The sequence below is a fragment of the Amphiprion ocellaris genome, chromosome 20, assembly GCF_022539595.1.
Source record: "Amphiprion ocellaris isolate individual 3 ecotype Okinawa chromosome 20, ASM2253959v1, whole genome shotgun sequence".
Lineage (NCBI taxonomy): Eukaryota > Metazoa > Chordata > Actinopteri > Pomacentridae > Amphiprion > Amphiprion ocellaris.
In genome coordinates, this window is record NC_072785.1 from 24,036,417 (window position 1) to 24,058,210 (window position 21,794).

General features: G+C 37.8%; 1 protein-coding gene across 4 annotated transcripts in view; it reads left to right on the forward strand.

The window, feature by feature from the left end:
• Window positions 1-21,794, forward strand: part of LOC111578560 (SAM and SH3 domain-containing protein 1-like) — a 57,764-nt gene that overhangs the window by 15,584 nt on the left and 20,386 nt on the right. The gene's annotated exons all lie outside the window — the stretch shown is intronic.

The window sequence follows — 21,794 nt, forward strand, 5'->3', positions numbered from 1 at the left end:
ATTTCACAAGACTTTTACACGCCACACTTTACATTGGTAATTTTATAAACATTGTGATACATTTTAACTGGGGCAATAGTGGCTAACTGTCGGAAAGGAAAAAAAATCAAGTTGAAGTTAATGCTCAGATGACTGTAGCAGAAAAGTGCTTCTTTATGCCACACATGACAGGTTCTGACTAGTGCCAATGTGCTTTGTTTCACCACTGCTACCCCTCTTCAAATATTAATCACTTTTCTCTTTTGCAAACTTTAACAAGAGTGAAAAAAAATAATAATAGTCACACACTTTATGAAGACTAGCCTTTTCTCCAATTGGAACTATAGATTGACTACCACCATCTGTCTGTTAGATATGCTTCTCATTAGACCAGCATCTCTCAGTAGTTCTTAGATCTAGACAGGTCTCCACCAGGGCAGGTTTGCATGTGTGAACTGGGGGCCACAGACTAGGATGCCTGGGAAGGCCTGCAAGAACAGTGAGAGTGACAGGAAAAGGAGTATAGTCTGTTGTCCAGGTTTTGTAGGTGGTTTCTGAGCCAGAGAGGAAATATGCTTGTAGTTGGTTCATGCAACTGAACTTTTCATTATGTGCTTCCACTGCAATATGCATCTAATGATGTTAAATGAAACTATCTAACACTCTATCTATGAAGTGGTCTATCTCTGGTGCATATTGCTATCTTTTTATTACCCAGACCTATTGCAAGTAGTTGAAAACCAACTGTGTATTACTCATATATTGTACCAAATTGCAATAATCCCCATATTTTTTGTCATTATTATCTGCGTGACCTGTTAGTTATACATTGCAGACACTGACTCAGACATGGATGCTAGGTGCATAGTCAGTACTTAGAGCACATTTAGCTTATTCAGTGCTGGCAGCGACCTCTCTAATATGAATTACTGCAAACATTGTTTCAGTAACTTTCCAGTACGAAACACTGTTGTATATGGAGGTCAGGACATGCAAACATTCCTGGATTATAGCACCAATTTGTAAGACAGGCCCCTTGAGCTCATGCTCCTTCTAACACTAAATCAGACTGAAGTGCTAGACATAAAAATCTTCCGGAAAGCTTAAGTAAACACTGTCATTTTATGGTAAATGAGTCCAGCAGAGAATATTTGGAGTTCAAGGACCTCCCACAGTTATGCTTGAAGTTTAAAACCATTTTAGGGGGCTATCAGCCAGTTCCTCTAGCAGACAGTTATTTTGTGATGTCTCTTTTGTTGACGGTTCAAATAGCATCTTGTGGCTTTCTGGAATTTTTCTATTTGTACCACTGGTGTTGTCTGTTCAGCTGTCCTTGCAATGGATAAAACATGTTAGTGGGTAGTAAGCATTACTTTTGTCGTCACTAGTAAATGGAAGAATATTTATTGTGACTCCTGAAATAACTGACTTTGTATCTTACCTGTCTCTGATCTTTGACTGGCTGTCCAACAATACTGTAGCTCTCCTCTTTTTAGAAACAGCTGTCACTTTTTCTATAATTCTCTTTACATGCCAGTAGCAGCTTTCATGTCTGATATCAGAGCTGATGAAACTATGGTATTGCATAATTCCATTTTAGAAAGTGTTATGTACATACATCATTGCTGGAGGAGAACAGACCTCAGGTTCAAGTTTTAAAGCCAGCTTTGATTTGTCTTCCTGCTCATCAGTCTCATCAAAGTGCTTCCAAGCTGCATATCCTTTACATCTCACCTGAATACATGTGGCAGGTCTTTGAATAATGGATGGCTATGTTTTTCCTGCTTCAGTGACAGTGGAGAAACCTGTTACTCTGAAAAAGCTTCTGAGGAGCAGGCTGTTCCTCCTGGGAAAGTAGATGGCAGTGAGTGAAGATCTTGGTTGTAATAGCTCACGTGTATGGCACAGCTTTGAAGTTTCCCTCAGGTTTTCCCTGGGAAGCTGAGAGGAAATGATAGTATGTTTTGGAAACCATTAGCTTGGGTGTTGTGTTATCAGCTGAAAGAATCAGGGAAAGCAAACCGCTACCCTCTGTGTGGCTTCACATAACCGCATAAGAAGGAATGCCTATTGTGAAATATTGATTATCACTTTTTATATCTGCACTGCACACTGCTGCAAGTTGGTCCTGAAGTCTGTGTTCAGTTTCCTCTGTATATCTTTCGAGATCTGGCAAAGTCTGTGATGGTTTCATTTCTCCCCTGTGGTGCCTATTTGAGTGTGCAGTCGTGGCAGTGGATTCCTCAGTGCTATTCTCATGTGCTTACATTGTAATGCCCCACTGTTTATTGTAAAATCTTTGTTGGAAGGACTAAGTGAAAGGGCTGTTTCTGTTCATATGCTTAGTCTTTAATCTTACTGAGTGTGTGCGTTAGTGTGTGGGGGTGTTGACTAAATGTCAGTTTGTGTAAAAGATTACAATATTGAAGGCAGCAAAGGTTTCAAGGGTCTATATATGTTACATATGTTTTATATACCAAAATATGTACTGCAGTATGTATTCAGACATATACTTTAGAACAGAATTACTCAATGTTAAAACCTGTGATTAAGGAGGTTTTAAAGTTTCTGCAGAGGTCTAAAGTTATCTGGATAGCTAACTACAACTACTAATTATTAAATAACCATCCATTACTGGCAAATTCAAGTCAAAGTACACATAAATTAGGCCAAGAAATTTGGACAAAAAAACTGCCCAGAAGTGCTCCAAACGTGAGTCTAAGTAGATAAAAATGTATACCTATGTTAAGACTACTGTGATTAACAGCTGAAAACTGGAGCATACTGGCTTAGCTCCCATCATCTGCATCATCTCAGTTCTATGTTTGTGCTATTTTCAACTATTCACTTAGTCTGACATTGTGTTTTGATTCCCCAAATTCCACAGAAGTTGAATGTTGGAGTGGTGTTTTAATAAAGGAAGGAACTGCGATGCTGCCAGGCACTGAGCCCAAAAAGGCAGGCAGGCTATGAATGTTATAAACATCCCCTGGTGTTTGGGCCAAGCGGCTTAGTTAAATTTTAAATGAGATGTATTATGGCAGAATTAAGCTATACTGCTTGCAAACAGGCAAGCTTAGCCAAATCCCTGTTTCCTACTGCCAACATGGTGATGTTATACAGCTTATGTCTGCAAAGCCCATTCTGTACACTACCAAAGAAATAGCCAGAAATTATGGTGATTAGGGTTGCCTTGTCTTGAAATATTTTTGTTAACGGTTGTAGGCGTAGATCGCTCATAGAGACGATACTAAAGGTTCTAATTAAACCCCTCTGTGTTTATCATGTGTTATCCGTTTTGAAACGGCAGCGATGCTCAAGCAAGGGTGGAATTAATTGGCTCAATTCAATCAATTACCATTTGATCAGGGCATTCCCTCTGGCACAGTTATATGTTCCCATTCAGTTTGTCTAATTGTAGCTCTAATTCCTGCATGTGCTGGAAATCTTTTGTTAGCCTTTTGTTATAATCTTTGGCAGAGAAAAAGCAGAACAGGAGAGAGGATCTACTCTCTGCAAAATAAATATTTTCTCATGGAAATAGTTACATACAATATTAGAGGTTCTGTTAACTGTCATTGATTGTGCTTCTGCAGCAATAGCTGTTTTTATTGACCTTGTATATAATTATTTATTGAAATACGATGCTTTAAACAAGATGAACAGCTGTTTTAATTATTCATACTGTAATTGGTAAGGGCCAAACTCTGTTCCCTGGTGTTTAGCTTTATTTGCATACAATTTTCTTCCTCCGAGATTGTTGCTCTTTTCCATGGGAAACAGGAGATATCTGATACTGCATGTGCAGTCAATTTCTGGAGCACCCAACAAATGGAGAAAACAGAGAAAGATTGAAACCAGCATTATCACTTGAACTATCTGACTCAACAATCCAGCCCTTTCTCTGCTTCCATTTGACAGCTTTATATGACGGTGAGATGTAATTATTTCTATCAGTATTTTGCTCCTGAATGTGTATTGTTACTTTGGGTACATTTGAATTTTGTTTGGACAAATATGGTTGGAATTTGGCATGCATGATAAAAACACGTTATATGTATCGACAAAACTCTTCCTCGATAGCAATACAAATATTGTGTGATAGAATATTAGAGTTCCACCACCATGGAAGCACATTTGCAAAATTCAGTTGCTTGAACAAACCTCAAGCATTCTCCCCCCCTTCCTCATAAACAGCGGATCATATCAAGAGTGGCTTTATTGTTTGGGTGTTTATTGCATATTACGTAAGTTACGTCAAGTTTAACTCAAAGGTTTTATTTTATTTTTTTTTGCTTGCTTTTTCTATCTACTGAGTAAGTGAGGTGAGGTGGTACCATTTCTTGATCTTCATTTTTATTTGCACACATTTATTTCTGTTTTTCATTGCTAAAAATGTTACCACTGTGCCTTTAAAAAGCAAAAGTAATGTAGTTAAATTCAAAACAAACTTTTTTCCCTACTCATTTTAACTAGCAATTGAAATAATCACTATTTTAATTGCATCTGAAATGAAATATATTATTGTGAAACATAGCTTATCTCTTTTTTCTTATTTTTTTCTATTTACGCTTCATTTTCTTCCCTATAGGCAACAATCATCTCCAGTGTATAACTTGCATTAAGTCACACCCCCACCTCCTCTGGCTTCCATGGAAGCTCACACCAGGGGAAAGTGATGCATGTCATTGCGGGTTAACACATAAAACACTGATCATATGTTTACATGCAAGCATCCTCAGGGCTTAGTCTCACATTGCTTCCAAATTTGTTTTGTAGATAGTGAAATCAGATACGAGATTAATTCTTCTTTTATTTTCTGACTTTACATTTTTTTTCAAGCACACATGCATCGTTGTGTCAAATCAATATAGTAGAGTGCAGAGAGCTAGGCACTTGCTTGCATTATAATGTGCTTTTATGCTTAAATTGAATTTTGTGCCTGAAAAGATCCTTGTGTTCCATCGGCGTATGTTAGGAATTGTGTAACACAGAAAATACATGGTAGAGACACTGTAATGTGATTGAAGTGACACTTTGATGACCTGGGTCTGAAAATGTCATAGAACCAGGGGGTGAGTTGTATTCTTCATATACAGTATCTGGCTTTCTTTATGCTCTAATGCATAGGAAGTGAGGTGCATCACCATGGCAGTTGAAGTTTTCCAACCAGCGATTGCCAATGCATTCTCTGAGGTGTCCGACACTACTTGAAAAATAGTCGAAAGCTATTAGAACAACATTTCCCATACATAGATCTATTTGTGGTGGCACACCACATTATTATCAGTGTCCACCACGTATTGATTGTCTCTAAGTTTCTATTTAATATGAGTAAAATGTTATTTTATTGCGGAGCTGTGCCAGGCCTCCTCTCTTACTCGCACAAGTGATCCATGCGTGAATAGCTCGCCATTTTCATGTACACTATGAATCAAAGCATTAGTGGAGGGAAAGATTGTTTTTGGCTTTTCTCTGCAGAGTAGAATTAATGCAGACTTAATTGATGTTTTTATTAACACCTCTGCACAAATTTATCCAAACCCGATGCATTCAAGTGGACTTTAATAGAATTGTCTATCTGTTTTCCAGTTCCTAACACAGCTTTGTATTGCACTTTACAGGTTAATTAGGCAATTTACTGAGTTGAATTCTCAAAGAGGCAGACCATTAAATTACCACTGAAATGACAAAAATTGCACACAAAAAACATCTAGCAAAGGATAATTGCCGTTAGTTATTCATCCAATCGCCCAACTGATCTAGAAGTAGCTTTTACTACTTTAAAAACCATCTGATATCTGTTAGACATGCAGATTGGTGAGCCTCAACCCACTACATTGAATGTGTGCATCGTCGATGGTATTTGTGGTGCTAGTAAAATGTTTGACCTGGATCATCCACAGACTTCGTTGTGAAAACACCTTCCTCTGAGGTTTGGGGAAAAAAGATTAAACCTTATAATAATAAAACCAACAGTATCATGCAGGCTAAACCCCTCGTAATCTCTGCCTGACCTCTTATTTCTGGGCAAGTACAAAGGGATTTAAATAAAAATTATCAGACATAACTGAGCTCACATAAACTATTTGAGTCAGTCATACTATAAATAAGTATTATGCCAAAATACACAAACTGTTTAGAGTTGCAATCAAGAATAATTGTATTTTGCTTGATGATTTAAATTGCATGGCATTGTTTTACTACCACTACTACTGGTATTCAGCTACTGCTTGAACAGTCAGTTTGGGCAGTCATTAGCTCCATGACACCCTGTGGGTGCAGTGGGTGAGTGTTGGTCCGGTACCTTCTGGCAGACTGGCAGGAGGCCCATTAACTATTGCATTCATGACTAACTCCAGCCTGTCTGACTGCCCGCTCCGCTACAGGCTCTCACAGTCATCCACCCAGACATGGCAGCTGAGGTGGATACTGCAGCCTGGGGTTCACCTTTGCAGTGGCAGGTTTCAGAAGTTGGCATATCTGTTGGTGCACGCTTGGCTTTCATTTGGATCAGTGCAGACAAGCTAAAAATCATTCCATATGGCACAATGAGGCCAGCATACTACCACTAGAACCTCTGACCCCGAGTCTGATGGATCCTAGTCAGGGTGATTCACTAGTCAGGCTAGTATTCCCTCCAGCCATGAATCTCATGAATATTAAAAAATACTTTTGGAAATGGAGAGATCTGAGTCATTAAGGTCTTGATTTTTCAGCCTGTTTCTTGTTGACTCTTATCCAAGAAGACAGTTTACATCTTGCAGAAAGTTTGTTAAATGTCACATAGTTATTATGTCACTGTTGTGAACCATGCCAAGCTTTTGTTGGCATTTAAGCTTTAAGGTCAGTGAAAAGGTTGTAGTGTGGATGGTGGCATGGTTTGGAGGTGAACATATTGACAGAAAAAATGCCTCTGATTTGTGAATCATACTGTAACAACATTCAAGTGAGGAATGTTGTTGAGTGAGGATCTCTACAAATTACTGTAAGGAATAGTGCAAGCTTAGTCCAGTTGGTTATGGTGTTAAGCATTGCTGTCAAATAGTTAACATCTGTTTAATTGGTGTAATAACTGGATGGGGTTTAACCGAAGAGCCAGAGGAGGTTGTGCATTTGGAGAAAAATACCAACAAGGCTTGAAAATGTTGCATTTACTGACTGAGTGAAAATCTGCGAATGCAAATTAAGTTGCTGACTGGGATAGACTGTGGCAGGATCTTATACTTAATTCACTTTTTTTATTTTGCATGTTGCCAACCAATTTCTAAAAAAATTGGATGTGACAGCTGGCAATAAATATGTTTTTCTACAATTCTGTACATAACATAAATGCTTTTAAAAAAAAAAAAAACAACTTTAGGCTCTCTTTCCAGTCCACTCTTGAACTACAATAAATGTTGGACTGAGAATCCCTGAAGAAACTGCATAATTTGTTAAGGTTTTAGATACCAGAAACCTGTTGAAAACACATTACTGTTTTTAAATATTTAGTTTTGACAGAAAGCATTTAGGCTCAGTGTGCAACCTGATGTCTTTACAATTCTTGTCATGTTGTTTGTGGTTCCTCAGATGTGCTACTTCACATGACTGAGCAGTGATTGCTGGAAAAAGTTTTGTTTGTGCCAGTTTTCGCCTGGAGGCAGGCTGCATCTTTTCAAAGCTCAAATCTACCATGTTGAATATTTATCAAGCTTTCATGTTTCATTTAAATATGCTCAAGTGTCTGGACGTATTTGCGAGTCTGACTGTGGATGTTTATATCTCATTCACCTAGTTAAAAGTTTGATGATTTGAATTTTAAAATTGCTTACTTCAAAGTATTTCTAAATGAAACAGATCCAAGATAGACCACATGAATCAGCTCGTGGAGTAAACAAGGGAGAGCTCAGAGCCGCTGACATTTAGCTTTTGGCTTTTTAAAAATTCCTCTATGGAGTCATCCTTGGAGAAAAAAAAAGAAAATTCAAAGTGCAAGAGATATTACATGGATAACATGAGACACAGACAAACCACCAGGTTCAACCATGGATGTCAATTTATGAAGTGAAAGATGGCTTCATGGCTTGTTTTCCAAATATATATTTTTCCTTTGAGCTACAGTGTACCCAGAAGCTCATTCCTGTTTGCCAAGTAAAGATTGATTTATGTCTTTAAGGTATGGAGATGGATTCCTGTCTTTAGTGTGTGCTGCGTACATGATGTGCCACATATAGATTGCCTCTCCTCCCTTGTCCTAATATCTTTGTCAAGGTTATAGACACATCTGATCCACTGTATCCATTATTCAAGCAGTTTTCTCTGACTCCAATTAGACATTAATCACGTAATGGCCTCCACTGTGGCCAATAAAGTATATGAGAAACGTGACTGTGTTCGCCTATTATCTCATTAGCTCAATGACATATTCATGATTTGTCTCCTGTACTGTATAAATTTTACATAGTGGATAGCACACAAGAAGTTTTTGTGCTGTACAAATTGCTTTGTTCTTAATCATCTGCGTTGTCGGCCCACAGGAGGAGATAAAGTATAACCTCGTCTGCACGTAGAATTAACGGCATGTATGAATTACAGACTGCGGATTCTCTCTCGCAGCTCACTGTAGATAAGCCATTCCACAGAAAGATTTATTCCGACCTACTGTGTGAGGTGAATGCATACATCTATTTAGTGTTAGTGGTTTTATATCTAGAGCATCATGTCTGTACCACAGAGAATGGCAGTAATTAGATCTATGTGGAAGATCTGTCTAGTGTGTGTAGAAATAAGTATTTGAGTTTGGCTTCATTTAAGAGCTGAACAACATGTAAAAACCTGTCATATTCAGATTATTTTTGACAGATATTAAGATCCGTGTCACAATTTTAGCGGCAATTATCATATTTTTCATGTCTTTTCCACTAAAACTGCAGTGTGTACCAAAGAAGCATGTTCCTTTACATCCGGAGAATGTGATTTCCAGGTCTGAGCATCTCCGTAGCACCACAATGCTTCCTTTATTATGGTGTGTTTTGACACATTTTCCTTTCATCATCAAATTTGCAGCATTTGTGATTTGGACATTGAACTTGCCATATTGCAATTTCCATAATAATTAGTTTAATTGCTCAGTCCATACTTCTTTTGTCTTCTTCTTTCCCTTCTAAAAGTAGAGCTGTCACTTTTGTTTTCTTTTCAATGTGACTCCACCTGAAAGACTTTTTTTTCTGATAACTTCCTAGGGGGAACATGGTTTGCTTTTCGTCCAAAAAAATATACATGGTGTCCATCAAGTGTTTTCTGTGTGTCTTAAGATAGAATCTGTTGTTGAGCAGTTTTTGAAATTCACACCCAATGCAGGTAAATTCATTTTGAGAATAAATATTCCTTAAATATTCTTTCAAAAGAAAATCTACAAAGGAGCTGAAACTGTCACACTGATCCATTAACAGCTTACAAATTGAAATCTCAATTTGAAACAATGTAATTCACAAATTGCAAAGACTGTGATTTAGGATGTATGTGCATCAGCAGGATTTAGACTGTCAGTTGCTTTACAAATTTAGGTCATCCTTCTTGTGTGGCAGGCACATTTTTGTGGTATTTTATGTGGCAGCTCTCCATCAAATGTTTTTTTATTGCACAGTGGATATTGAACGGAAGCCTGACTTTAAACAAATCACATTAAATATCGCAATTAGATATTTTTCTAAAATTGTTCAACCCAAGGTGAAACTGCACAGATAGGAAGAAAGTGATCTCAGACACTAGAAAACTAGTTAGAACAAAACAGTAGCTCAACAGCACCAATCTAAATGCTTTAACCTTCCTGAAGGTCGGAATTATCACAAGACTGTCAGTTAATTGTACCTAATAAACTGCCAAATGGTCAAATACATGGTACGATGGGTATATACAGTGTTTAGGGTGCTGTGTTTATGTTTAAGCATTAATTTTCCTTTTCATTGCTGTCTTAAAGCACCTGAGCAGAAATAATGAACCCCAGCTGTTGCCAAAACATTTGCCATTTCCTGATCATCTTAATGTTGCCTCCTTCACCCAGATTTCCTCAGAGTGCAGTGTTTCAACCATCACTGCTAATTGTTCAAGTAGATGTCCTCGTAGAATTTTCATGCAGCTCTGTAACTAGAATTAGGTTTGACTCTTACTGTGTTCCATCAATATACCATTATTCTCAAACTGCCATCTAACAATGACTTGCCCTCCATCCTAAATCACCGTACGTGCAGTACGGCAGCTGAGAATCTGGGCTCTGCTGATAACATCAGTTACACTCCATATAGCCTTGATGTTAACATCTGAACAACATCTGTGCTGCTCACCTTCAGCATGTGAGCTAATGGTGCCCAGTGGACAGCGTGCACGGTGAAATGTGGAGTTATTTTCAGCTTCGCTAGCAAATCTGGCATATGTATCAGTGTCACACATGCTTGCCAGATTTCAAACAACGCTGGAAGTCCACCATGAGCTCCGCAGAAAGGAGTCAAGGCTTATGGACGTTTGCCATATCTTTGATGCCATTTTCCTTTTTTACAATGAGAGCGATTTCTCTCTGTGCGGTTTATTTTCAATCATTTGACTATCTTCGTTGTGGGTAAAAGCTTTTCCTCATTTTTTTTTACCAGTCTTAAGTTACTGCATTATAAAAATAACTATATTAAGATATATATTTATAAACATTTATGTTATTTTAAATATCTACCATTATAAATAAGATTGTGCAATTACAGCCTTCCCAGAGTACCACTGCTCACTTTATACCTTGGAGCTTGCTTTGCTGCAGTCTGCCATATAGACAGCTGCTCACTCATACCTGTAAAAGCTCCAGTCACTTACATCTCCCCAAGCTGGAGCTGCTCGGATGTTTTGGCCTGTTTTTCTGGCCCGTTTCCCTGCCTTGGCTCGATTCGAACCAATAATTAACCAGCCTTTCCACCTCGCCTCATCTGCTTAAGTGAAATTAAACGGATGAACGACTGGAAGAAAGTCGAGGAAATGAAGTGTGCTCAGCTAGGCTCCACATTAATAGAAAACCCAGACGGCAGTGTTGTCTTTTTTTTTTTTTTTAACTAACTTTCAGATTAACATTTTTCTCAGAGAAAACAACAACATTAAGGTGACTTCCCATCAAGGTGTTGAGCTGGAAGCTGCTTGTCTAGCAACACACGTATGACTCACATTTGAATGATCAAAGCAGTACAGTTTTAGGTCAGTTTTATTCACAAATAGAGAACTATAACAGTAATATTTTAACCACCAAATGTTTCCCAATGTTTGGTGCCTGACAAACCAACCTCTTCCTACCTCTGATGTCTGTTGTTTTATATTAACTCTCTACTGTTGGTGCAAAGCGAACATTAAAAAGAGGATGTGAGTGTTCTGATGATAAGTGCGATAGGGAAGCTGCAAAAAAAATGCAGAATGTGCATTTCTGTGAGGAATGACGGGAAGCTGTACGACAGGTATTGTATCAGGCCGGCCTGCAGGATGGACAGAGCAAATAAAAATTAGCCCTGCTGACCCTTTGTTATAGCTAAAGTGCCTTTCCTGTAGGGTTTTAATAAATGTTTACATAGAAAAGCAATTATACACATGATAAAAAACACTATGGTTGTTTCTCATTCATAAATATAATGATTCTCAAGTGTTACTTTACATTCATACCTCGTTCAATCAGCTTGATTTAGCTTATGTCAGTATATGGCATGAATGTTTGTCAGTGCTTCCTGAATTGGAAAATGTATTTCCATATGTGAGCTTGTTCTATTTCTGTGAGGAATATGATAATATATGCTTGTATGAGCAGGATCCAGTGCATGGACAATTGCAGTGGTAAACAAAGTGACTCAACCACCAGGGTCATTTAGATCTCGCCACACATAATTACAATGCCAAATGTGGCTGAGAAGATCAGAGGACGGCAGCCAAGTCTGCATTATAACAAGGCTTTTGTCTGCACGCTCATTGTTAGATTAAATGCAAAACATATCACAGGAAAAATTACTATGTGTGGCTTTATTTTTGCTGGCTACAGACTTAGTTTTATGAACTAGAACTCCTTAATTTGTTATAGTGATAAACTACTCTTAGACCTGCAACCATTTATCAATTTGTAGATCCACAGAAAAGTCATCAGTAAATATGTTAAAGATGGATTAATCTGTTTAGTCAAATTTGATCAAACATTTGTTTTTTTTAGCTTCTTTAATGTCAGATTATTTTTTTCTTTGTCATTTATGATAACAGACTAAACATTTTTGCAGTCTGGACTGTTGATTTAATAAATCAATGCACTGAAATAGAATACTTTATTGATCTTCTGAGGAAAATTGCAGTGTTGCATCAGCAATTTACATTTACGATTTTCACAAAAAACACACATTGAAATACAAACAAGAAAAAAAATAAATTTTTGAAATATTTTTGAATGTTAGAAAAATGTAACTAATGTATATCTATTAATATATAATACATATCCAGTATAATAATCTAAAATAATAATTCAATAGAATCATTAAAGTTGCATGTGCAAAATCCCTCTCTCCTTGCACAGATTAGTCATTATACAGCATTTTTGCAGTCTATACCACCTTAAGTACACATTTAGCTATGGGAAATTTCAACATGCATTTTTAAAATGCAAGGGGTGTCACTGTGTCCAACCAGCAAGAAGACTGTGAGTTTGAACCTTCTGGTCGGCTAAAGCCTTTCTGTGTGGAGTTGGTGCTCCCTCTGCCTGCATGGGTTTTCTCCAGGTGGTTTAGCTTCCTGTCACAGTTTAAACACACACATGGTAGGTTCATTTGTGATTTTAAATTGACTGTAGGTGTGAAGATTTGATTATATGACCTTGCAGATTTGCACAAACAGCTGCAGACACCACAGACGCATCGTTGTTGTTATTATGCAACTTTCTAGTCTGCTGGGCATACAGTAGATTGTTAACTTCGTATTTCTTCCATGCACAGACACATTTTGAGCTGACCTGAAGGGATTTGTGCAGACTCTCAGACTTGGAGATGACAGGAATTGGAGTTGGACCATACCTGCCAACTCAAAGTATAGCACTGGCCTTAGTGTGAGCATGCACAGTTTCTGTCTCTTGGCATTAGCACTGCATTGAACTGCTGGCTTGTCAAGGATATGCTCTGCCTCATGTCATCCAATGTCAACTGGGATACGCTCAAGCCCATTATAACCTTCTACAGCATAAAGAGGGGATAGCTAATGGATGGATGAATGGATTCTTCAATAACTTCTGACATTCTATAGACGAATCAGTTAGTCAATAACAAAAATAATCGATAGTGGGGCGCCCGTATAGCTCAGCGCGTTGAGCGGGCGACCCATGTACAGGGGCTGGTCCCCGACGCAGCTGGTCCGGGTTCGATTCCCGCTCGCGGCCCTTTGCTGCATGTCTTCCCCGACTCTTCTCCCCTGTTTCCTGTCTTTCTCTCACTGTGCCTATCCAATAAAAAGCCAACAAAAAGGCCCAAAAAAAACTTTAAAAAATAAATAAATAATCGATAGTACTGTGAGTGAACAGTCTAGCAGGACAAAGTATTATTTTTCTGTCACTAGTTTCACTGTATGAATTACACTGACATACGATATTTGCAGTATGTGCAGCAAACACGTGTATTTCAACATGTGTGCCATTTATGAACTGAAGTATATCTACATCATACTTCCCTGACAATAAAACCAGCAAATTTTCACGTTTAAGGAAATTTAACCATCAAATAGTTTCTGTTTTTGCTTGAAAAGCAAATAATTTAATTTTCTAATCAATTAATCGGCCACCTGTTCAGTTCCCTCCATGCTGTCTGCACTGACAGCTCCCTGTTCATTTGCCTGCAGAACTTCTCCAGATGACGCCATCTGGAAGAAACTCTGGTCGTTTTGTTTAATGATATTTTATGAAATTTCTAGAGAGTATTTACATTCTATACCTTAATAGCCCCAGTCAGAACGTTATTTTTCTGCTATATTAAATTCTTTACATGTATTTGACATCCGGATTTCAACACTACTTAGCATTTGTTCTTGTTACTTTCCTGCTCCTCTTCCTCACATTGTCTTGGCCTTTATTTCACCTCTGGAGCAGAAATGTATGAATAATTTGTTTGTATTATTCAGCATCTGAATTCATAGTCTTAATTTAGACTCCAAAACAATGGGATGTATGATATAATGCATTATATTGCCCCTTTTCATGCATCATGAAGCAAATGCATCTGACTGTAGTCAAGAGTGGTAGGCAGACTAGGTGACAATTCTGAAGAGATAATGGAGAAAATACATTTGCCCTAAAGGAAAATAGATAAAGACAAACAAAGGAATAGAAAAGTGGGACAAAGGAGATAAGAAACCAAATGGTTGTAGATAAGGAGCAAAGCACAAAAGAAAGGAGGAGGAGATTTAAGGAGGTGATGACGGAAGTGTTGCACTGATGAGAAGAAATTCTGGGTGAAGAAAACTATGTATGGATCAGTGACCCTTAACAATCCTCTGAGGGGGTTTCAGACTTGAGAGGTTCTGCTAAAATACAAAAAAAATCAACTAAATTAGCAAATCTCAGTAGTTTTCATGACTCTAAAGGTTTCTCTCATGGTTATTAGTTGGATAATAGCACAAATAAGCAGCTGCATAATTGCCATGCTGCCATATTTTATGTGTTTTAATTCTTTCCATTATTGTCTCCAAGGTGGAATCTGTAATTGGAGCACTTTTGTATATTGGTCATGGTGGAAATCTCATTTATTGTGTCAGTGAATTTGAGATGCATTTAGGAACCACTGTATGCATTGTGTGAGTTCCAGAGCCAAATGCATGGAGATGGTTTATAATGCATGAATTGGATTATTAAATTTTTCATTCCTGAGTGCTTATGCTTGACTTCATATGGTTTAAGCATTTTGCATTATTAAAATTTATTTGATATTTTTACAGCATGGCTGTTAGGCTCTTCTAAATGGACCTCAGGAGCTCACCTTTACAGGATATTTCAGAGTAATACAGTAATACGTAATCTTATTTCTTTACTGGAAAACTCAATGACTATTGTTTTTAATATACTATATAAATAACGGGAACTTGACTTGATAGAGAAGGCTGAGAACATACTAGAAAGATTAGAAGTAGTGGTAGAACAATAAGCATAAAAGCGGCTGTGATTATATTTGATGCAAAATTGGACTGAAAATTCCTTTTACCCTCTGATCCCAAGCATTTCATGGGTATTTTTGCTCCTGTCACATTTTTACTCCGTGAGCTCATTTTTCACTGCATTTAAGGTCCTGCACCTCTATAGAAACAGCACAACCATGACCAAAAGGGAGGATTCCAACTCAAAAATGACTTTTGTGCAGTGAAACAGAGTCAGAATGCCATAAATCTAAAAAAAAAAGAGGAAAAACAAAAGTTTAATTTCTTTGATTATTTATTTTACAAACAAAATCAACATATAAAGCATTTTCAGTTTCCACAGGTGTTACCAATATTTGAAAAAAAGTTGGTTCTGCATTCTACAGATATTTAGCTACTTACATTTTACAACCTCCTCCAAATTAGCCTCTGCACAGCAACACTAGAAATATATTTTACCATGCTGAATGTATCCTCCAACAATTTGCTCCTCTTTATGCCGTTTTTGTACCATACTGTATTTATATCGTTGATCAAATGTGTTTTATTTTGCTACCAATTTCTCAGATTTCTTTCTATACTTATCTTCCATCAGTTCTGTGTCAACACAGCCTGCAGTTCAACCGAATAGTCGCTGAACGTTTTTAATGTGATGTAACTCATGGCTTCTTGGAGATGTCAAGGAGCACAGAATTTTTATATATATATATATATATATATATATATATATATATATATATATATATATATATATATATATATATATATATATATATATATATATATATATATATATATATGTTTTTTTTTCCTGAATCTGGGTTTTGCAAACACCTTATTGTTTTGTAAATTTTTGAATGAGACGTGTAGAATAAAGTGATTTTGATGAAATATCAGGATTTTAAGCTAAGTTTTGTTTTGTTTTTTTTAGAATGGTTGTGCATGATTAGTTCAAGGACTGTACAGAGTTTAAAGTCCAGCTGTTCTTTCTGGCTCTCTTAAATGGTGTAATTTTGTTTTGGTTTTTTTTTATTTATTTATTTTATTTTATTTTTCTAAAGGTACCATGCCTTTCAAATACACTGGCTAGTTTTCAGGTTCCAGGATTTAGTAAAACCTCAAACCACTAAATCGGAGGGGGGGATATTGTGACAAATCCTTTTTGTTTAATGCTTGTACATCTGTTACACACTGTACGACTATGACACACTGCACAACAGTGTCTGTGGTATTTCACTATTAAGTGAGAGCTATTTCTAATTTCCATGAAACTTTAATAAGCTGCATTGATTAAAAAGTGAGCCTGTGAGAAACTGTGAACACTTTGCAAGTTGTTGACTTCAAGAGTGGGTCAGATATTGAGCAAGAAATCAATCCCAGTGAGTGGTTATGTGTATTTAATCTATAGGTTCGTGACATTTCAAGCATTGTGTCACGCAGAGGTTTGCTTTTGCCAAATCCCATTCATTTTACAACAAAAATTTAAGCAAGAAAACCATACACAACAGCAACAGAATTAAATATATATGACCACTGTATTGGATTTTGCTGCATACGTAGTGTTGTTAGGAATGCTTGAGGCTAAGAAATAAAGGTTTAATAGCTACAGTACCATAACCAGATCTACAATCTCATCTGTCATTGAAAACATGTCAGACACTGAAAGCGAGACAACTCGTGAATGTTGAACTATTTTCTAACCACTCTTCAGGCTCTCTATACATCTTCATGCAATTCTCATGATGTCAGAACATGCCTGGCTAGCTGCGGTTAGCATCCATTAATGGATGTAATGGCTATAAGGTGGATGCTCTCAGAATGACAGTGGGTATTTAGAAGAGGAGGCAAATCAAGTTGGACAGGAGTTGCTGTCAGCAGCTCCGTTGGGATGTCTCCAGTTGTCAAATGGAACATCGGGACTCTCCACAATCATAGTTAACGTTTATTTACATTACATTACTCATGTCTCAAGTGTTGCCGTGCTGTTTTTCAAGTCAAGTGAATTTCTCCTCTGCATGTTTTTCCCATGAAATGGTTCAAAGGAGAAACAGCCAGAGGGTGTTTTCTTTCCTGATTGGGCCGATTCACTTGTTTTTCACACCATGTAGAATGACCTCACTCTGGGGGCCCCATGATCTTACATTTCATGATTGACAGCTGCCCTTGACTCCGACGAGGCATCTCACAGGAGGATCGGTGGATGTTGCGGTCTTGTGAGAGGCAAGCTGAGCTGCTGCTGATGCAGCCGGAGACGCTGGCGGTCGTGTCTGAGGGGTTCGCAGCACAGTCACCCTGGGGTAATTGCCTGAGCAGTGGGGTGAGGGGCAGATAAAGTGATTTCAGCACCTCTAAATTAAACATGGTTCAAGGATTACGAACAATCCACAGGCTGCTTCACTGCAAACCCCCAACCATTCATAGAGTCCTTTCCAGCTGAGAAATACACATGCTGATTCTAGGTGTGAATCGAGTTGAATTTTAAAAGAGGAGGTCTCCGTATTTGTTTTCAGCACCACTGAATTAAACATGCTTCAAGGAATGGGAACAATCCACACGCCGCCCCTGACCACAAACACTGCCATCCAAAGGGGATTTAACTGAAATTTAAAGGAGATGATTCACAATTCAATCTTTGAATTAAACATGCTCCAAGGAATGGGGACAATCTAGAAGCTGCTTCCAAGTAAGCTGCGATCCAGAAAGATCCACAGGGTGGTTTTTAAATGAGAGATTGTACATATTTTCAAATGTGCATTGTGCTGAATTTTATAGCTGAACACTTTTTTTGGGACTATAGTTTGTTGCATCTCAACCTGGCCTGTGTTTTTCCAGCTAATGTTTAAAGTCCCCATCGGATTTGCAAGATTTAGTGCCGTAGACGAAAAGTTTGTTTTGTGCCTCCTGTCTGCCCACTTAATCTTCTTTGGAGTTTCTCTCCTGTCCTTTTTTAATCTGGATTCCTGGCCTATTTCTTTTTGTGGCTTTTCCTTTTTATTACAATGCATACCAGAAGATAACAGTGCCTTTTTAAATCCGTCAGATTGTGTTCTGTATCGCTAACAAAATAAACCAATTTTTGCATCAAATTATTATTTTTGTGCCTTTTTGCAGTATGAAAAACCTGTTTTGCTGCCAGTTCTGTTCAACCTATGTACTACTCTATATTAGAGAAATGTCCTGCATGCAGTGAGGCTGGTCTTTTGTCTCTGTCAGCAGTGAGACATATTTTATTTGCTCAGCAACTGACAGAATGAAAAGTGGGAGCAGAGCTGTGTGGTTCAGACCTCGCTAATGCAGTTCAGACATGACCAGGTATTCTCGATGCCATCTGTGCATCTGTGACTGACAGTGGGCATGTCACAGAGTGACCCTCCTTGTCAAACCCTCATTTGGGACTTGTCAGAATCCACTTAACCACTCAGACATGAATGGCTAAGCTCTTTGGCTGATCCTGTTTTTCTCTTTAGGGGGCCCCGGGGCTGTCGATCCAGACTGGGCCCTTGGGCGCCTTGGAGTAGCAGCAATTCTCACATGCATCTCTTAGTTATAATGAATATCACTGCTGTCATTTTAAACTCTTGTACTAGAACTGGCTTCATGTTGTAAAATATCAAATTCTGCACTGCTTCAGTTTATCTAAACATTTCAGAGCCACTTGGAGAATGTCAAAAATCTATCATCATTAAAGGTAGAGTATGCGATTCTAATCCAATACAGCGTTTGTCAGATTAAGTGAATATCTTGCACAGAGTTGTCTGTTCTGTGTGTACTCTGAAGAAATAGTGAATGCGAAATTATGAAGGTGGCCTGGACAATACGCCTGAAGGAATGAAACCATCTTCCTGCGCTGTGCAAGCAGGGAGATGGTTTTTTCATCGTAAAAAATACCACGGACAAACCAGCAATGTGAAAACGAAGATCAAAGATTGATTTTCTGAGCTGCACAATAGCTGCTGGCATAGACAACAAAGTCAGCAACACTGATGGATTTTGTTATGCTTTTTTTTGGTTACAGAATACAGTCGTGTGATAGGAGTGTGACAAATTTAAGATGTGTGTGTATAGTAAGAATGTATTATTGTGGATGTAGCCTAAATTTGGTGAACGCTATCCAAATATGTTAACTAGCTAAATATCACCAATCTTTCTCCAGAATTACAGACTCCACATAAGAAGATTGCTTCTGTTTTAATTTCAGTTTTTCATCTGCCAGCTTTCTAAATGGCAAACTGAACTGTCTCACACTCAACAGACAATACATACATGTAGATTATAGACAGTTTGTCATTAGAAAGTATTTTGATATTTAACTTTGACATACTGGATAGCAATTTATCCTTGCAAGATGCAAAACAGAACTCAGTAGTATACATCTATATCTATATCTACATTGTATATAGGTGATAGCAACCAGTGTGCATAAATATAATGTATGGCAAAACTATTAGTGCTGATATACGTGACATAGATGGAGTCATAAATAACTGGAAAATGCATAGATTTCTGTCAGATATAGTAATACAAGCTCATTGTCTGTACTTTACGCAGTGATTGTGCTTACTGTCATGCATAGTCATCCTTGCAGGCCCATTCTGAGTATTAATATGAATGAATAATTAGAAGTGAGCATAATGTGAAAATAATACACATCTAATAGCAACACTACACTGTATGTACCATGGATATGATATTAAACATACTTATGTAATACATTTAGTGTTCTAAAGTATATCTGAGTTTAATGTACGATGCAGAATCATCAGCTTTTTCCACTAGTTTAGGTTTTGTGTAGAAAAAATGTGTGGTGTCTGGTTTGATTCTATTTTAGTTAGAACAGCAGATTATGCAAAAACCATGTTTAACTTCAGTAGAATGATTTCATTTCTCGCTGTTGTTTGATTCAGTAACCTTTAGTAACCACCTCCCTCACTGTATACAGTCATCATTTCAAGGTGTCATCTTAAGATGCAAGGAATGGTTAACAAATACATGTACATTAATATGTTGTTTGTAACATGCAGTCGCTCAGCACTGATTGGTGTCAGCCTTTGGCTTTTCACTGGAAACAGATGAATGTGTCTCTTGGTCTCTTGAGCACAGAATGATCTCCTGAGGGATCAAAGCTCAGATGAGCGCCCAGGCGCTCCAGGTTGACACAAAGTCAGTAGACTTGACTGAGATAGAAAAGGAGCTGGCTGACAGGGAGGAAAGGCATCCGGCTTCTCCTCCTGTGCACCGAGGTGACAAGCAGCCTGCCACTGTGTAGCCAGGCGGAAAACTGCCCTTTCTGGCATGAGCTGCCGCTGGCCTTTGGCACCGAACACTGAACATAGACCTCCACCATCTCCACCATCCATCTGCAGCTCAGCGTAATCTGCTGCCTCCTGCCTCAGATCTGACTCCGCTATTGTTACCTCCTGCTGCTGTGGCTGCTCCGGAGTCAGTGATCAGATGTTTAAGATGAAGATTACAGGCACTGTTGTCATGATTAGACAAAGATGCTGAGGGTTATTTCTCCACACTTAATCTCAGTGGCTAATACTGCAAGCAAAGGAGGTCATGGCCCTGATACTTCCTTAATTCCTCACGGGCATGTAAACATGCCTTTGTTGATATATGGAGACACGCTACAGCAATGAGCGTAGGAGGAAAGAGGAGAATCACACTGCTGCTTCTTCTGAAAATATTTCATTTCCACTCAACCTAATGTGTCCAATGTACTTTTTATCTCACTCTCATTACCGTCAGCCCTCATGCATTAGAACCTCAGTTAGTAACTGAAAGATGTTGATTGCTATTTGCTGCCACCTGCTGGCACACAATGTTCAAAAAATAGATGCAGAACATTCTGTATGTTCACCATGCAGACTTTAATATGTATTACACACTGTTGGCCTGTTTCTTTGTAAGAGTGTATTTTATTTATATGTCTTTTCTGTAAGGTGGAGGTTGAACTAGGAAGATAAAGTGAAGATTGAACAGGCCCCGGTGTACATGTTTGCTCAAATCTAATCTTCCCTGCTAGTGTCTAGTCTTTATTTCAGCCCTATCAGACAGACAGACAGACCTGTATCAGCAGGGGGAGACATAACTGACCAATATTCAACACTTTTTGTAAAGACATTGCTCTTACGCATCACTCTTTCACTCCACACTGTAAAAATATCCATCAAATATTCATTGAAAAAGTGGCAGAAAGGGTGTCAGAAAAAAACAAAGGAGTAATATAATGTTCAAAAACTGTAAAAACAGTGAAAATAGCAGCAAATAATTAGAAAAAAAAAAAATATATATATATATATTAGCTGATTTAAATAGAGTAAAACTGTTATTTTATAGTCACACATTTGTAAAGAATGGATGACTTTTGATGTGGACATTATTGACATTTTATGATAGTTTTATATATGTACATATATGTATAGACTTGTTTTTTTCAGATTTTAATACAGGATAATATAGTGTAAATTACAGTTAAACATTTTTGGGTTTTTTCAGCTTTTTGATGTGGACATTTTTACAGTTTTGGCCAGTTTTTTCAGGGTTAACATGTATGTGTTTTTCTGTAATTTAACTAGTTATCTGTAATTTAACAAAACAGGAAAATCTCTAAAATCATGAAATCATTTAGCACTTTTTCAGTTTTTGATATACAGAATTTTTCT